Here is a 16,736-nt window from a genome sequence, read left to right as displayed (position 1 = left end):
ATTTTCCAAAGCCCTTTTACCATAAGACAGCAATACCTACTCCAACAGTCTTAATATGTGGCAACATACTACTATACTCTGAACAAAGGCTTTCATATTAAATGTTACTCTTTAAAAACCTTCATACAATTAAGGGGTGAAGTGATGTTAAGAAAGCAAAAATCTGGTATACGTTACGAATTCAAGAAAAATAGCAAGTATTCTGAACTTGTGGCATGATCCCACCTATGCATCTAAGTTTCACCAAGTTTACTCTTAAGTTTCACCAAGTTCTATGCAACTTACTTCCAAGTGAGTCTAGGAGTGTAGCTTAGGTAGTGCTACAGAAACTATTCAAGCCCCATCAAAGTGGTGCACTGCCTGTAGCCTTTATTACCTAGTCTCTGAACTACATGACAAGTTCAAAGACTAGGTAACAGAGGCTACTGTTAGTTCCTTTAGAATATTAGTTATTTAGCAAAGCAATTTTTACAGTGGCATTTAGAAAAAACAGGTTATTTTACAGAACACAACAGCTTGCACAGTTATTAGCATTTACATTGTGGCACCTTAAAGACCAACTTTATTGTGACATTAAGAGAGTTCTCAGCTAGCGTTCGGTTGATCTCAGCGTATCATTCACCTTTCCCCATTCAGTAAAACAGCACATTTAAATATCCAGATGTTGTGCTACTTCAGCTTTCAGAAACTAGGAGGCCACAACCTTCAAAAGAGCAAAGGCTTTATTTAAACACAGGCGTACAGTCTGGTGCTTTTGCATAACCACTCTGAGTAGTGCCACCTCTTCCAGCCCATTTGCTTTCAAGCCCTCCCATCCCACCCTGTTGGAAGCAGCTTGTAGTGACGTGTCCACCTGGGTTTCAGGAGTGCTGCATTAACTCCTTGGCTGCTGCAGCCCCTGGAGACAAAGTTCTGTAGTGCACTGACTTCTATCATAATCAGAGTCTGAGTGTCACAGAACTTTGCTTCCAAAGGCCAAATCTTCTTTTTCTCCACTAAAGGGGAGTTTCGTCAACTGCAAGGCATCCTTTTCTTGCCAAATAAGAGGAGGATGAAGGAATTAAGAGATGCTGTTAAGACAACAAGCAAGCCACTTATATACAATTAGGTAACCCAAGGTGCAAGAACCTGGCATTTAACAGGCTCCTGTTCCTAGATAGCATATTCCAGTTGGGGGGGGTCCCAAGAAACAGATCTGAAAACCACAGAGAGAAAGGAATTTGTCACCAGCTGGATTCCCAGCTGCAAGCAGGGGCCTATCCTTAGGTACTCTCCAACTTGGCACCACTGGGGGTGGGGGAAAGCTTCCTTTAAAGCACAGCCCAGGTTGGCAGCTTACCTCCCCCCCAACCAGCTGAGGAATAAGGGGCAGCTGGAAAACAAAAGATGACAAGGCAGGGGCAAAGCCTATTCCCCATATGCTGAAGACAGGACACCAGGGACTGCCTTAAAAAAAAAAAAGGGTGGAGGCAGCAAAGCGCTACTAGGGAAGATCACAGAAGGCCACGTCTACATATATCGTCCATGTACAATGCACGCGCTGCACATGCAAGCTTACCAATGCTCCCCCACAACACACCCACCCAGAGCATTAAAACACCCTCTTTGCACCAAGCGACGCCCGAGAGAAACCAACCCCCTTTATAGGCAAGGTTCTGCAGCCCGGTCCAGGGAGGGGGAAGCCCACCTGTCTCGTTCCGCGAACGGATCCGGATATGCACGAGCCCGGGCGCGACGCCCCCCGAAGGCAGGAGCCTCCTCCGCCACCCACCCAGCCCGGCTGCGAGCATGCACGGCGAAGCGGAGGCGGCGTCGCAGGCAAGAGAGCCCTGCCCGTGCAAGAGGGAAGCGAGCCCCCCCCCCAAAAAAAAAGGTGCAGAGGAGGCGGCGTCGACATGGCAAGCAATTCCGCCGTGTGTCCCCCCAACACACACCTCTCCCCCTTTTGCACCTGGAGCAGCTCCCAATGCAACAGGTCCTTGCCAGCTGCAGCGGCCCCCGGTGCAAAAAGGGAGGGCGGGCGTCGCCCCTCCCGCCCGCCCCCCAGACACAAACCCCAGCGCGGGAGAGAGGGGAAGGGGCTGGTGCAGCGCCGAGCGGCGGCGCATCTTGGCCGCGGCTGCTGGCGGAGGCAGCGCCCCCACTTCCCACTCCGGGGTTGCAACGGCGGCAGCAGCAGCAGCCGCCGCCTCTTCCTCCTGCTTGCTTGCTTGCCTGCACCGCACCGCACCCCACCCCGCCGCCTGCCTGCCTCCCTCCGTCCTCCTCCGCCTCGCCGCCGCCTGCCGCTCTCCCTTTCCTCCTCCTCATCCTGCTGCTGCTGCTGCTTCTGCTGCTCGCTCGCGCCCGGCTCCCGCGAGCCCCGCTCCATCTTGACTTTTGCCGACGTGGAAATTTTGGGTTCGGAGACGAGCTGCGCTCTTATTGGCTGGCGGAGGGCGGGGTCGGAGGTCACGACTGCTGTCGCTGCTCCGCGCCAAGGAGTCTCTCTCTCTCTCTCTCTCAGGCAAACGGCAGAGAGAGAGAGAAAGAGAGAAAAGGGGTGGGGCGCAGCCAGCAGCACGGCCACGCCCACCCCGGGGAGAGGCGGAGGGAGCACCTGGGGGAGCGAGTTTGGGGGAGGAAGCGGGAGGGAGAGAGAAAGGAATGGGGCGGGAGGGGGGAGGGCGCGTGCCCCGTCCCAAGCGGTGCGCTCCCCTCGGCGGGGAGGGGGTCGTGAAGGCGGGCGGGGTGGGGGGAAAAGGAGGGGAGGGAAATGGGTGTGCGTGGAGTTCGAGGAAACCTATGGACCCCGGTAGAAGGAGGGGGCGATATAGGGGAGCAGAGGAAGAAGATAGGAGGCGAGCCCCACCCCCAAACCAGGTTGTCCTGCCCTGCAGAACTGCAATGGGCAGCTTAGGTGGGTTGAAGGAAATGACATTATTAGGGTCACTCAGCGGGATGGGTGGGGTAAGGGATAGCGAGCAAAGCGAAATGCCCTCAGAAAAGGTAGAAGGGGGTTATCTGAATTGTAGGGTGCCTATAGAAGCTAGGAGAGGATATGTTTATTAGATATTTAGTCTTCCTTCCTCCCATGAATGGGAAGCAGTTTGTAGCAAACACACCCCAGTGGGAATGTGCTAAGGTGGTGGAATAGCATCTTAGGGATGAGTTGAGGTGGCTGGGAAAGCAAGCAAGTAAGGTGACGTTTGAGCAAGGGTTTGTTTCAAAGAGGTCTCGGTCCCTGGATTGTATGAGGTATTAATCAAAACAAGAGGGTATGTGAGCATGCCGCAGTACCCAGGCCAATGCAGGAGGCCATAATGGGCCTTGACCCCTCTGGGGCAGCACGGTTTCACTTCCCACCTCTGGGCGACTGTTACCCTGATGTAAGCAGACACATAGAAACTGTACATAGTAAATAGATATTTAATGCACCTTGTCTGTATCGTCAAGTTTAAAGTTGGAGGCCCTGAGCTTGGAAGGAATTGTGCATGTGTTTACCTTTGAGGCTTGTCGTAGTTGTTATTTACCAAGGTGTAAACCAAGAAAGGAGCAATTGCAAATTGCCACTCTGATACTCAGCCCAGTCCAGTCCTGCCTGAACGTAACAACCCTATGAGGAAAAGTTACAATGCTTTGTACTTTTTTAGCTAAGAAAAAAGCGAAGTAAACGAAGGGGATGTTTGGCTGAGATATGTAAAAGTGTGGAGAAAACGGATGGGGAGGGGAAAAAATCTCCCTCTCCTATTTCTGGAACATGGGATCATCCAATGAAACTAAATGTTGGGGAGATTGTGGACTGCAAAAAAAATTACTTTTTCATGTAGCATACGGATAAGTTAAATTATTTGCTGCAGGATGTAATGGTGGCTGTCAAACTGGACAGCTGTCAAACCGATTAGACAAATTTATGGAAGGTAAGTCGTATCAATGGCTACTAGGAATGGTGGCTCTACATTGCCACTAGTACCAGAGGCAATATGCTGGGAAACAAGGGCTGAAGTGTGTCCTGCTTGCAAGTTTCCCATTTGCACCTAGTAATCCTATTGTGGGACCAGATAGAATAGATAGGCCTTTGGTCTGATGCAACCCAACTGTTCTCACATTCTTTTGTATTCCGTTCCAAGTAAGTATGCGTAGGTTTGCAATAGTTTAAAGTTAATGGAATTATCTTCAGTTAGATCAAGACAAGTCCAGGTTGGTGGACCAGGGCTGCACATATTTAAATAGCTGCAAAGTTAGAACCTGCCGTCCCGTAAGAAACAACATGTACCTACAGAACATACTGTGAGTGCAAGGTGTGCGTAACAGTTCTGATTTATATCAAATCAGCTGCCACAACCCAATTGTCTGGTCAGTGTGTTTTTAGGCACTGTGACGAAAAAGAGGGTCTTCTGCGGAGTGTTGACTGTATGATAGCGATGCAGATTTCTGCTGGGGAACTGGTCTTCATTGATAAATAGGATGCATAAGACCGATAACTGCAGCCCTCAAGTAGTAAAATTATATCAGTAACCTAAAGCAGCTGGGAGATGGCATTCCACACAAAAGGAGCCAAAGAAGGTGTAAATCTTCACCCTCATCTTGAGCTAACCAGTAGCAAAACAATTAATACAAGGTAAGGCGTTTTCCAGCAAGCACAATGTTAACTCGACTTGCATGAACACACATAAGTCTGCCAGCTTCTGAACCGTGTCTATGCAGCTGTCGCTATGATAGGTAGCACAATGGTTAGCTTGGATAAGATTTCCAATGACCAATCAGCAATTCTTCTCAATGGTTTTCTAGGGTTGTTTAGCTCATAAATATGCATTGCTCAAAGGGCCCCAATGAAACAGTCAGGCTAAGTTGATTTGTTGCCACACCCTGAAGTTGCCTTTGTGCACTCATTTTCAAACTAGCTTAAAGAGCTGACATGCCAGCACAAAACCAGGCTTACAGTTGTCACAGCTACAGCTTTCTAAGGCTTTCCTGCCCTTCCCTTTCTTGCTGCACAAATTTGCTGCAGTTTCCCCTTTCTGGTCTGCACACCTAGGCTCCCCCCCCCCTTCAAAGCACTGTGCAGTCTCAATGAAGCCACTGTCACCATCTAAAAGAAATGTTTTATCAGATCCTTTTTCACGAAAGGCTTCTAAACCTAACGGTGACAGAACAGCTGCGTTCTAGTATTTTAGAAGATGCCGGTTTCCTGCAAGCAACCCATAAAATAAACTTGATAGTGATTCTGCCCAAAGAATAACAGCAGTATCTGAAACTAGCAGCTGACCTTAAGAGACCAAAGATTTCTGGAAGGTTGGAACTGTGCCCCTTTTATCATGGGACCAAAGGATGCATCTACACTGTTGTAGCTATTTCATTCTCTGATGTTGCACATCTAAGCATCACTGAACATAGCAAGAACTTCCAAGGATACGTAGGACCAGGCTAACTAGTCCCATATTTGCAATGGCGAACTGGTGGGCTGTAGGTTGAATCTGGCTTTAGGGTCAATTTTGCTTGGCTCTCACAGTTACATTAGTAAGGGATGGATAAGTTATGAGAGAGAACTTTTCTATACCTATTTATGGGTAGGGTTCTATGTAATGCAGCTGCTGTGTCCAGGTCCATGGATTCCATAGTAATATAGGCCTTAAGCTTAGGAAGTACCAGAATTAATATAAACGTAGACAAGGATTGAATATCTCTTGAGAAAGAAGAAGGGCTCCTCCAGCCAATCTGTTTATCCAGCATTCATCCTGATTTGTTTGCACAAACCTTACTGTGGTGGTTAGACTATATCCATTCTTCATTGAGCATTTGTTCTGATTTGTTTACAGAGCAGTTAGACAATGAGCTTTCATCTTGATTTGTTTGTGGTGGGTTTACACTTCTTCCTCTTAATCATTCATTCATCCCATACTTTTCGGTGCATTTCCAAAAAGTTGCTTGGTTTTTTAAAGTGAATTTGTTGTGCTAGGGCAAATGAGTGCTTTAATCCACTTTAATTGCACAAACCTAAAGTTCCGGTGGATGCTTGAATCTCTTTCACAAAATACTGGAGGAACTTGAAGTTATTCGTCCCTAATTCAAACACTAGATCAAAAAGTCACATCCACACCGTACAGTGGTACCTCTGGTTACAAACTTAATTCGTTCCTCAGATCCGTTCTTAACTTGAAACCATTCCTAACCTGAGGTACCACTTTAGCTAATGGGGCCTCCCGCTACCGCCGCAGCGCTCGCGCACAATTTCTGTTCTCATCCTGAGGTAAAGTTCTTAACCCCTAGGTACTACTTCCGGGTTAGCGGAGTCTGTAACTCAAAGTGTTTGTAACCCGAGGTACCACTGTACATTTAAAGCACATGGCTTCCCCCAAAGAACCCTGGGAACAGTAGTTTGTTAAGGGTGTTGAGAATTGTAGCTCTGCTAGATGTAAACTTCAGCTTCCAGGATTCTTTGGTAGTATAGTATAAACGTCCTTTATTCTCTCAGGTACAACTTTAGGGCTTCATAGGGGCACCTTGGAGGTGTGAATGGAATCCCTTCAAAGTTATGATAAGTGGATGAAGAATACCTGGGTCTCTGGAGTATGCCACTTTTCCTCTCAATGTCTAACATTATCTCCATCTCTTCTGAGGAGCCTTCTGACTATAGACTGGAGCCTTCTCTCAGTAACTTGGAGCTCTCATCTTAGCCTGCTTCTGTGAAGAACCACATATACATCTCTGCCGCTTGAAGGAAGAGTCGGATATAAAAAGAATCAAGAAAAATGAAGAGCTGACAATTCCCAAATTAGGATTTAAAGCTATAAATGAACAAAGACTTGGGGAACGGGGTTCATGAAAATGATTACCAATGCCTTGTGCAAGATCACTTTAGCCTTATATATCTCCCCGTGGTCACCAGTGGAGAGGAAAAAAATGTCCTGATTTGCCCTACGTGATAAATGGGAATGTTTACCCTTACAGACTTAAGCACCAGTATAATTTCCTTTGAAGATGCCTGGTTAATAGGTTTTGCTGACATTCAAGGTCTGTTTGATCATTACATTTTGGGTCAGAAAGGAATTTCCCTCGGGTCAAGTTAGCTGCTACTGACTCAGTGCTTTTCTTTTCCCCCTTCTCCTATAGAAGCTGTCTGAAAACCTGCTTCTGTGGGTGTTCTACAGCAGATCTCTTGCTCTCTGGATTACATGGATCAGTTGATGATGGGAATGGCTATAGCTCAGTGCTCTTGCATGCAAAAGGTCCCTGGTTAAATCAGCAGCTAGGGCTGAGCAAGAATCCTGCACAAAATCCTAGAGAGCCACTTCCAGCCATCGTCACTGCACCTTGGGCTATGGGTGGATCATGAGCAGGGCCTCCCTGGTCAATCTCAAAGCATGGGCCGCTTGGTATTGTGGGAGACACTCATTTAAGAACTTAGGTTATGGGTGGTTATACTAGTACAGGGTTTCCCCAACTTGGGTCTCCAGCTGTTTTTGGACTACAGTTCCCATCATCCTGGTCCACTGGTCCTGCTAACTAGGGGTGATGAGAGTAGTAGTCCAAAAACAGCTGCAGACATGAGTTTGGGAACTGCTGTACTAATACCAACCCCTTGAATTGAGCCCAGTAGCTCACAGGCAACCAGTGGTGTTTTAAGGACCTCCTCTAACTGCCCCTCATTTAACAGCTGGGCAGTCGTATTATGTATCAGCTGTATCTTCAGGACCATCTTCGGGTATAGCCCATGTACAGGATGTTTCATTCATCCAGTTGTGAGAGATCCAATGATCAGAGCATGGATAACTGAGGCTAGGCTATCCTGGTCCAGGAATGGCCAGAGTTGGCAGAACAGCCAGAGTTGGGCAGAGACTCTCGTTACCACTGAGGCCACCTGCAACAGCTTTGAATCGAGGAGAAACCCACAAGCCACATCCGTTCTTTGAAGGGGAGTGCAGCCACATCCATAATAACCCATCTCCCTAATCCCTAAAATTGAGAACCACCTACTCACCGTATCTCTGTCTTGTCAGAATTCAAGCTCCATTTATTGACCTTCATCCAGTCCACCATGGCATCCAGGCATCTGTCCAGCACCTGCACAGACTCTTCTGGTTCGGGTGAAATGAAGAGCAAGTGAGAGAGCTGCAGCCCAGTTCCCAGGGGCTTCATACAGAGGTTGAACAGAATGTGGGGACAGACTCGAACCCCAAGCACAAAGGAAAAGGGCATGAGTCCCCAACAATATTCTCTGGTACCAACCCTGCAAGTAGGAGCAGAATAACCAAAAGACAAGTAAAACACCGCTGAAGGATTGAGGAGAAGTGACCAGGAATGTTGCCCTGTCTGCCAATAAATGTGATTTGGACCCAAGAGGCTTCTTTCAGCTTCCAAACAGGGCATAAGACACTTGGGTAGCTCTTGCGAAAGCCTCCTGTTTTCATCTGCAAGCCGTGCTTGCCCCTTTGCCAATATTGGGTTGTGTTATTCAACCCCTTGAGATGCTTAGTCCCTTCTCAAACATCAACTTTTAACTTCTTAAGGAGCAAACAGAATGTTCTGCTTTGGAACTGAAAGAAATTTTTCAATGTTTTTGGTCAAGACGGGAGCATCAGTATTAGTGCATACAATCAGGCTGATTGACAGCAAGCTGATTGAGATCCTGGCCTTTTAGCAGTTGCTGGTCTCCTGCAGATGACCTCTTCATTGAGCTTTATTGCACAAAGCTTACATGGAGGTGAGAATATGCCCAGCCTTTATTTATTGAGTGTTCGTTGTGATTTGTTGGTGCATAGTTTATCTGACAATAAGCATTCATCATTGTACATTTGCATGGTGGTTATGCATCTTCCCATCATTCACTGGTTCATCCCATACTTCCCCCTGTCATGTTCCTAACTGCAAAAAACCTGGATTAGGACGACAGATGCTTTCATCCACTTTAACTGTGCACAACCTCAATTTGCAATATGTGGTTGAATCCCCCCTGTGAAATATTGACAGGCCAGAGTGTGCATTGCGGTCTCCCAGTTCCCATCGCAAGCACCAGCTGGAGCAAAGAGGGCCTGTGTATTTTAGCAGCCCCTACTATTACTGAGAGCTGGTCAAATTGAAGAGAGTCTCCTTTTCCTACAGGAGGTGCTACAATTCCATGCATGCTCCAAGTCCTAGAAAGATCTGAGCTAGGGTGAATTGATGTCATCAGCTTGCCCCTTCATAACCAAAAGGATCCTGAGTTGGAGAGGGAAGTGGAACCCAGTTCCTTACCCCCAGCTCACAATGACACTTTTTGGGATTTGGGACCCAAGGACATATGCCAGGGGACGCACACCCTCTTATCCCATGCTGCCAAAGGTCCTTTCAGTTGTGAAACCACAAATGCCACAGGGCACACACCATGGAGCCCAATGTTGTTCTCCATACCATCAAAGGTCCTTGCCATTGTCAAGGCGTAACTCTCCCTGAACACCAACAAAATCTGGGGAAGATGTACACCTGGGAAATGTTCACAGGCAGGGCTGGCCCACCCACAAGGCAAGGTGAAACAACTGCCTCGGGGGGCAGGATTCACAAGGCAGCAGATCCAGCCCCCAAGGAATGCATTGCCACTACCGTGCCCCCTCCCCAGGTGGGGGACCACATTTACCGAGAGGCCACTGCATAATTCCACCTCCACAACGGCCTCCTGAATATGAAGCACTCTTGGTCTCCTCCCAACCCTAGGAAGAAAATGGCAGGAACTGCCCTCTAGGGTGTCTTGTCTGGCATGATTCAGAGTGCTCCCCCCCCCCCGACAGGCTTGGATTCCCAGTTCAGCCACGGGGCAAAGTTGGTTTGATTTCCTCCACCCTTGTTCCTCATGTAGATCTTCACTCACCCCTTCTTCCCTGGGGCGGGACCGTTTTGTGGTTTGCCTCAGGTGGCAAAATGTATTGAGCCAGCTCTGTTCACAGGCCCCCTCTTGGGTGATAACTTTCCAAATTAAAATAAGTAAGCGATTGCTGAGTATAAGGCCATGAGAATTGCAGTGCTGGATCAAAGGAAACGTCCATCTGGCCCAGTCCATTTGTCTCCCAACAGTGGACAGCAAGATGCATCTAACCAGCATTTGGTGAGGTTTCCTATTTAGCTGCTATAGTTAAAAGTCATTGACAAAACCTATCCTTCACTTACCAGTATTCGTCTGTTGCTTTGTAAAAAGTGAGCAAGTCAGTTGCAATCACCATGGCTTTCTACATGGTTTCTCTCATCCTTAATACATTAGTTAATGTACATTATAGTACTTAAATATTGTTATTTTTTATCCTGTATCTCTATTCATTTCCCCCACCTTGCATCCAAGCAGCTCAGGGTAGTATATATGGCTCTCAGCACTACCGTTTTATGAGCCTAGTATAAAAAAGTATTAAAAAAACATGTAGAATATAAAGTGATCATCATCTCAGCAAGTACTGAATATGTTTAAAAACTGGGATCACACGAATGAACAAAGGCTAAATGCCGAAGTTGACCCTGGAGCTAAATCACTTTCCTTACACCTATTAGGAAGTAGCAAGTGCATAATCAGGGAGCATTGCCGCAATGTTTTCGTTTCATGCGCTTGTGACAGTTCATGTGCATAACCTTAAACACAGGTGGAAGCATGTATCTAAACGACAAAAGACCTTTCCAGATAAATCTGCATGTATTGACTTTTCAAAGTATTTCAGTGTCATAGTTATCATCCTTTCTAGTTGCTACTCCCAACGTGGACATACATCACAATAATATAAGTGAATCAGCCTATGAATACAGGAACTAAATTACAGCCTTACATACCAATATTCATCTCATGAAACCGTTATGTGAAGGTAAATTTTGGAGAAAGCATTTCTCACCTTTATTTCCTCTCTTTCCATCCCTTTGTCTTCATATAGACTCCCCTTTACTTTGTTTTTGCTTTTTCCCATGTGATTCTTTTTGCCTTCTATATTTTCCTGCCTTTTCTTGTGCTTCTTTTGCATCTGAGATGTTGCTGTTTCTTGATTACATTTCGTTCCCCCAGTTTTTTTTCTGATCACACCCCAATATTGGGGCAAAGGCCTGTATATGCAAATACCACAGAGTTGGCCTTTACACTGTAACCACTCTGCTATGTGTACTGGATATTGATTTTACACTCTGTGTGTGTGCAGCCCAAAAATCAATATTTCAGTAGACTCCAGTGTGTGTGTGCTGGTGTAATGGAGCCCAGCCTGCTAATGCAACACGCAGGGGTCCTCATTCAGAGATTGAGGTCAGTCACTAAATGGAAATGTGTTTTCTTATTTTGTCGACTTCAGAGTTAGTATAAGGGCCAGTGCATTGAACATATCAGGTTGCTTCAACAGAACATTGCACTGCCCACACTCTATATTTCTATAATATACTGTAGATTTCAAAAGCAAATGCCTTTCCTGAGAAATTTTGCTTCTGCTCCATATTGAACACAACAGGCTTTCTTTCCTCCATAGGAATGCCACATTCAGTCTAACAGCGCAGTCCTGTGGAGGAAACCTATTGTGTTCAATGCAGAGCTAACATTTCTCAGGAAGCGGTATTTCTGAGATGTTTCTTTTTCTCCACCACCTGGAAAAAGAAGGTCAGGTTAAAGAGTTTTCTCCAGATATTCTCCAGCCCATTCTTGTGATGGGTGCCATCTTCCTCGCCCCCACCCCAAACACCACACAGCAATGCCAGATTCAGGGAATTTATGAAGACCACGTTGGACAGTGTAGCAATTTAGAGTGTCCTGTGTGCACATTTTCCTTCTGTCGCCCATTTCTTTGAATTGGAAATTGGGAGGGTCCTTGCCTGCCGAGGAAATTCAATCCGTTTGTTGAGTCTTGTATTTCAGTGAGACGAGGTCGCTCAGAAGGTATCAGTAAAGGCTCACATAATGTCTCCAGGATTAATGTCCAATCAAGTAAATAAATGGTGGAACTCGTTTTTCCAGAGATTAGTCTACCACCGTCACTCCAAGCCAAGGCTGCTATCCTGAGATCAGTGGTGCATGTTCTTGTAACTGATTGAAATCAATGGGACACAACTGGGCATAAATGAACAGAGGATTGCAACCATAAGGTGTATTTTATCTGAAGTTCTGGTTGTCCTGGTTAGCTTCACTATATCAGTGCAATAAACTGTTGGGAGAAGATAAATTATTGTACAGCATCATAGTATCTCATCATATATAGGTAAAGGACACCTGGACTGGTAAGTCCAGTCAAAGGCGACACTGGGATGCGGCGCTCATCTTGCTTTCAGGCTGAGGGAGCCAGCGTTTATCTGCAGACAGCTTTCCAGGTCACATGGCCAGCATGACTAAAAAGCTTCTGGCACAACAGGACACCGTGACAGAAATCAGAGTGCATGGAAATGCCGTTTCCCTTCCCGCTGCAGTGGTACCTATTTATCTACTTGCACTGGTGTGCTTTCAAACTGCTAGGTTGGCAGGAGCTGGGACAGAGCAACGGGAACTCCATCACGGGGATTCGAACTGCTGACCTTCTGATTGGCAAGCCCAAGAGGCTCAATGGTTTAGAAAACAGTGCCACCCGCGTCCCTGTTCATCATATATGCACCATATCTCACACTATGAATACAAATATAGTCGTCACCACACACAGGTCAACTAAGATTAATAGCTAAACCTTTCAGGATAAGCAACCCAACTAAAGAGAACTCTATATTGAATTTGAATCATTAGGTGGCGGCAGCAATGATGATAATTAATATATGTCATAATCTGAGAGCATTGCAGTGCATGGCAAAAGCCATATTATGTTGAAGTTAGATATTCCTGCTTCTGGTGAAAAGGAACAGCCGGGCTATTTGTGCTGAGAAATTAATTTTGCTAATAAAGTGTAGGCTTTATGGCATATAGGTCATTCAAGGAATACTCCATTATCCAAATGAATCAATACGAGAGAACATTAAAATTAACTTTAGCCCTTTTGTTTTTTAAAAGTTGACAATACGTGTTGATAAAATTATGCATATCGATTGGGAGAATTTCTTAGGTTTAATTTGGCATTGCTATGTCATTTGTAGTTGTTGATTACAGATTAATAGAGTAGTTAGTGCAATAGAGGACGGGCAGCTGTATTGTCAGAGTTAAGTAGTACAGGAAATCCTAAACAGGCAGAGATGTGATTCCTCTCATGGTGACAGCTAGGAGAGAAGTAAAAGAGGCTGAAATTCTGTTTGCTGAAATTCTGTTTTTGGCACAGCTGTCAAAGAGACCCAACCCTTGCCCTAGCTGATAACAGCTCAAGACTGCCCCTTCAACAGGGCTGGCCCAAGATATTTTGGCACCTGAGGCGAATCCCAAAATTCCCACCCCCTTATCAGGGAAGAAGGGGTGAATAGGGTTGCCATACCTCCGGAATTTCCCAGACATAGCCAATATTTGGCAACTGGAAACAATGCCCAGGCGGAAGTGTCCTGGAAAATATGGACATATGGCAGGCCATGTTGGAAGTGTAGATTCTGGCAATTTTTATTAAAAACAGCTCCTAAATTATTATTATTATTATTATTATTATTATTATTATTATTATTATTATTATTAGCAAGAAAAGCTCAACAGCTTTGGGCAAAACTAAAAACAAAAAAGCTCAACAAGAAATAAAACAAAACGGCACAGGCAAAATGCAAAATAGAAGCAGGAACTGACAGAAAATTCCCTCATACTCGGAGGGTCCTGAGTTCCTCTGAAACAGCACACCTGCGCTTGCCACCTAAATGGAAATAGAAACTGGGCAAAGCAAACTTCCCCAGAGGAGTTCTACAACTTTGATGCAACTGTAGAAAAGACAACTGTCCCAGGTAACCTTCAAAAGTGCTGCAAAGGCAGCTGGAGCGAAATCCCAGAGGAAGATCTCAAGGAAGATATTTTCCCCTTTGGGCAACATTCTATAGACACAGCATAGGGAACACATGGCCTATGAGATGCTTGTGGTCCTTAGTCTGACTTCGTGAGGCCCCAGAAATGGGCTGGTTCTGAGAGAAAGAAATGGGGGGGGGTGTATGACCCCCTGAGAGTGCAATACAAGCCTGCAATGCTGTAGACTCTACCCATGTTTGGCTCTGACTCCACCCAACATCGGCTGCAGCCCCCACTCACTCTTCCCGTGGGTCAACAGCCTTTCGTAGGAAGAAATTACTCTCCACTCCTGCTGTAGACACAGGATATGAGCAACCATTTGTGGTACCAGGGGACAAGGAGTGTGGCTAATGGATGAACTCTTGCCCTGCTTGATATGATATGGAGACCTTGCTTCTAACCCACTTTGCACCTCTAGAAGGAACACGGCTCAGTTGTAGAACATTTATTTTGCTTGCAAAAGGCCCACATTCAATCCATTGCTCTCTGGGAAAGACGATGGTTCTATTGTTGTATTCTGCCTTGATTTTTGCTTTGCAGGGAGTTGGACCAGATGACCTTGGATTCCCTACCAACTCTATAATTCTAAGCCCTGAAGAGCAGTTGACAGTCAGTGTGGACAACACCAAGCTAGCTGGGCCAATGGACTGACTTGACATAACACAGGTTCCCATAAAAATCTTTTAGATCCTTCCTCTTTATATTTCCATATATTTGCCACACTTAATGTTTTAATTATCTCTTATATACGTTTATTTTATACCTGTTGTTATCTGATGTGAATCTTAAGGGGGGAGGTCGGATGTAAATAGGTAGATGTTTAAAGAATAAGATTGTTAATAAGTAACAAGATGAAATAAATAAACCTTATTTCACTTGTATGTGGATTATATAAGGTTGCACTCTGTTTTTTTTGGAGGGGAAAAAATTATTTTAAATGTGTGAGAAAATTTAACTGTGAAACTGATTTCAAAGAACTGCGGCTAATTAAAATCGTTCTGTACAATCTGCTTCCAGTGCTCTCCAAGATATTTATATCCTGAGAACATCTTCGGTTCACACATTGTCCCATGGAAGACAGAGGAGTGACTGCTGACTGCATTTGTAAAGTAAAGCCATTACAGGCCCAAGGTCCGTGGTGGGTTTTGAAGAAAGATCTGAGAGAAACGAGCGAGGCACACAAAGAGGACCACGACATCTTGTGGAAAAGTTAATTAAGTAATTAGACTGAAAGCTGGTGTCTGGTCCAAATTCAAACCAACGAAGCTTCTTATTTGAGCATGGATTTGAACCTGGGTCCTTCTGGAACTAGGAAAGGAAGAGAAATTTAATTCACGTTTAAAGGTGAGCTTACCTGATTCACTCACACCTTCTGAAACAATGCATGAACTGGGACGGCTCAGTTGGTAGATTCTGAGGCTTTTCATATCAGGGTTGTGGGTTCAAGCCCCACATTGGGCAAAAGATTCCTGCATTGCAGGGGGTTGGACTCGATGGCCCTGGTGGTCCCTTCCAATTCTATGATTCTATGAAACGGAACCATCCTTTGAAATTCACACTACCCTGAATTTTGCCATGCAGCTCCCCAGCCAAGTAACATATAAAAGGTAAAGGTAAAAGGACCCCTGACCATTAGGTCCAGTTGTGACCGACTCTGGGGTTGCGGCGCTCATCTCGCTTTACTGGCCAAGGGAGCCGGCGTACAGCTTCCGAGTCATGTGGCCAGCATGACTAAGCCGCTTCTGGCGAACCAGAGCAGCACACGGAAACGCCGTTTACCTTCCCGCAGGAGCGGTACCTATTTATCTACTTGCACTTTGATGTGCTTTCGAACTGCTAGGTGGGCAGGAGCAGGGACCGAGCAACGGGAGTTCACCCCGTCGCAGGGATTCGAACCGCCGACCTTCTGATCGGCACGTCCTAGGCTCTGTGGTTTAACCCAAAGCGCCACCCGTGTCCCTAAGTAACATGTACAGCGATGCATATTCTAGAGCAGGGGTAGGCAACCTAAGGCCCGTGGGCCAGATGTGCCCCAATCGTCTTCTCAATCCGGCCCGCGGATGGTCCGGGAATCATGAGTTTTTACATGAGTAGAATGTGTCCTTTTATTTAAAATGCATCTCTGGGTTATTTGTGGGGCATAGGAATTCATTCATTTTTTCCTCCAAAATATAGTCGGGCCCACCACATGGTCTGAGGGATGGTGGACCGGCCAGCGGCTGAAAAAGATTGCTGACCCCTGTTCTAGTGTAATCTGTGCTTTAAAATGCATGGGATGAAAGGAAAAGAAAACATACAAAAATGCATCACGTCTGGCGAAACTGCTTTGCAAAAATGTGCATATTTGGAAAAAGTTGCCTTAGGAAATGTTTGTATTAGGAGAAATTTGTACTACGATGCTGATTAATTTACACAATTACTTTTTTAAAAAAATGAATAAATTCAAACTGGTATGGAAATGTGGAGAACTGAATTTAAGATGGCCAAAGGGAGAAACGAGAGAGAAATTGGAACCGACATAATCTCCTATCCCAAATTTGTAACACACAAGCCACTCTGCTGGCTCTCATGAAGATCATAAAGTTTTTTCGCATCGCCACTCCTCCTTTCTTTTGCATATTCAGAATCAACGGATCCCAACACAAGTTCACACTCTGTAAGAGCCCATTGTTGCAAATGTAATTCCAAAATCCTGTCTAGCAAGTTTCTCCTTCAAAGTATTTGTTTAATCTGAATGTGAGAATTGTCTTTGTGGGTTTTTTTTTAAACAGCAGCATTATGATTAAAGGTATAAGACAATGCCCACTTGACTGGGCTTTTGGGGAAAAACAAAACCAGTTCATTGTTTGAAACCTGGATAAAACCCGAAAAGGGCCTTTGATGT

The 16,736-nt window shown here is 45.6% G+C and overlaps 1 long non-coding RNA gene across 1 annotated transcript; it reads left to right on the top strand.

Annotated features, from left to right (window-relative positions):
• Window positions 1–1,678: 1,678 nt before the first annotated feature.
• Window positions 1,679–16,447, top strand: LOC309515597. Its single transcript, XR_014212552.1, has 3 exons — window positions 1,679–1,898; window positions 14,393–14,518; window positions 14,870–16,447. It is a non-coding gene; the product is annotated as an uncharacterized lncRNA (long non-coding RNA).
• Window positions 16,448–16,736: the final 289 nt, after the last annotated feature.

Source organism: Podarcis vaucheri, assembly GCF_965113315.1.
Source record: "Podarcis vaucheri genome assembly, chromosome: 12".
NCBI classification, from domain to species: domain Eukaryota; kingdom Metazoa; phylum Chordata; class Lepidosauria; order Squamata; family Lacertidae; genus Podarcis; species Podarcis vaucheri.
Note: the sequence above shows the minus strand (reverse complement) of the source record. Positions and strands in the feature narration are given on the sequence as shown.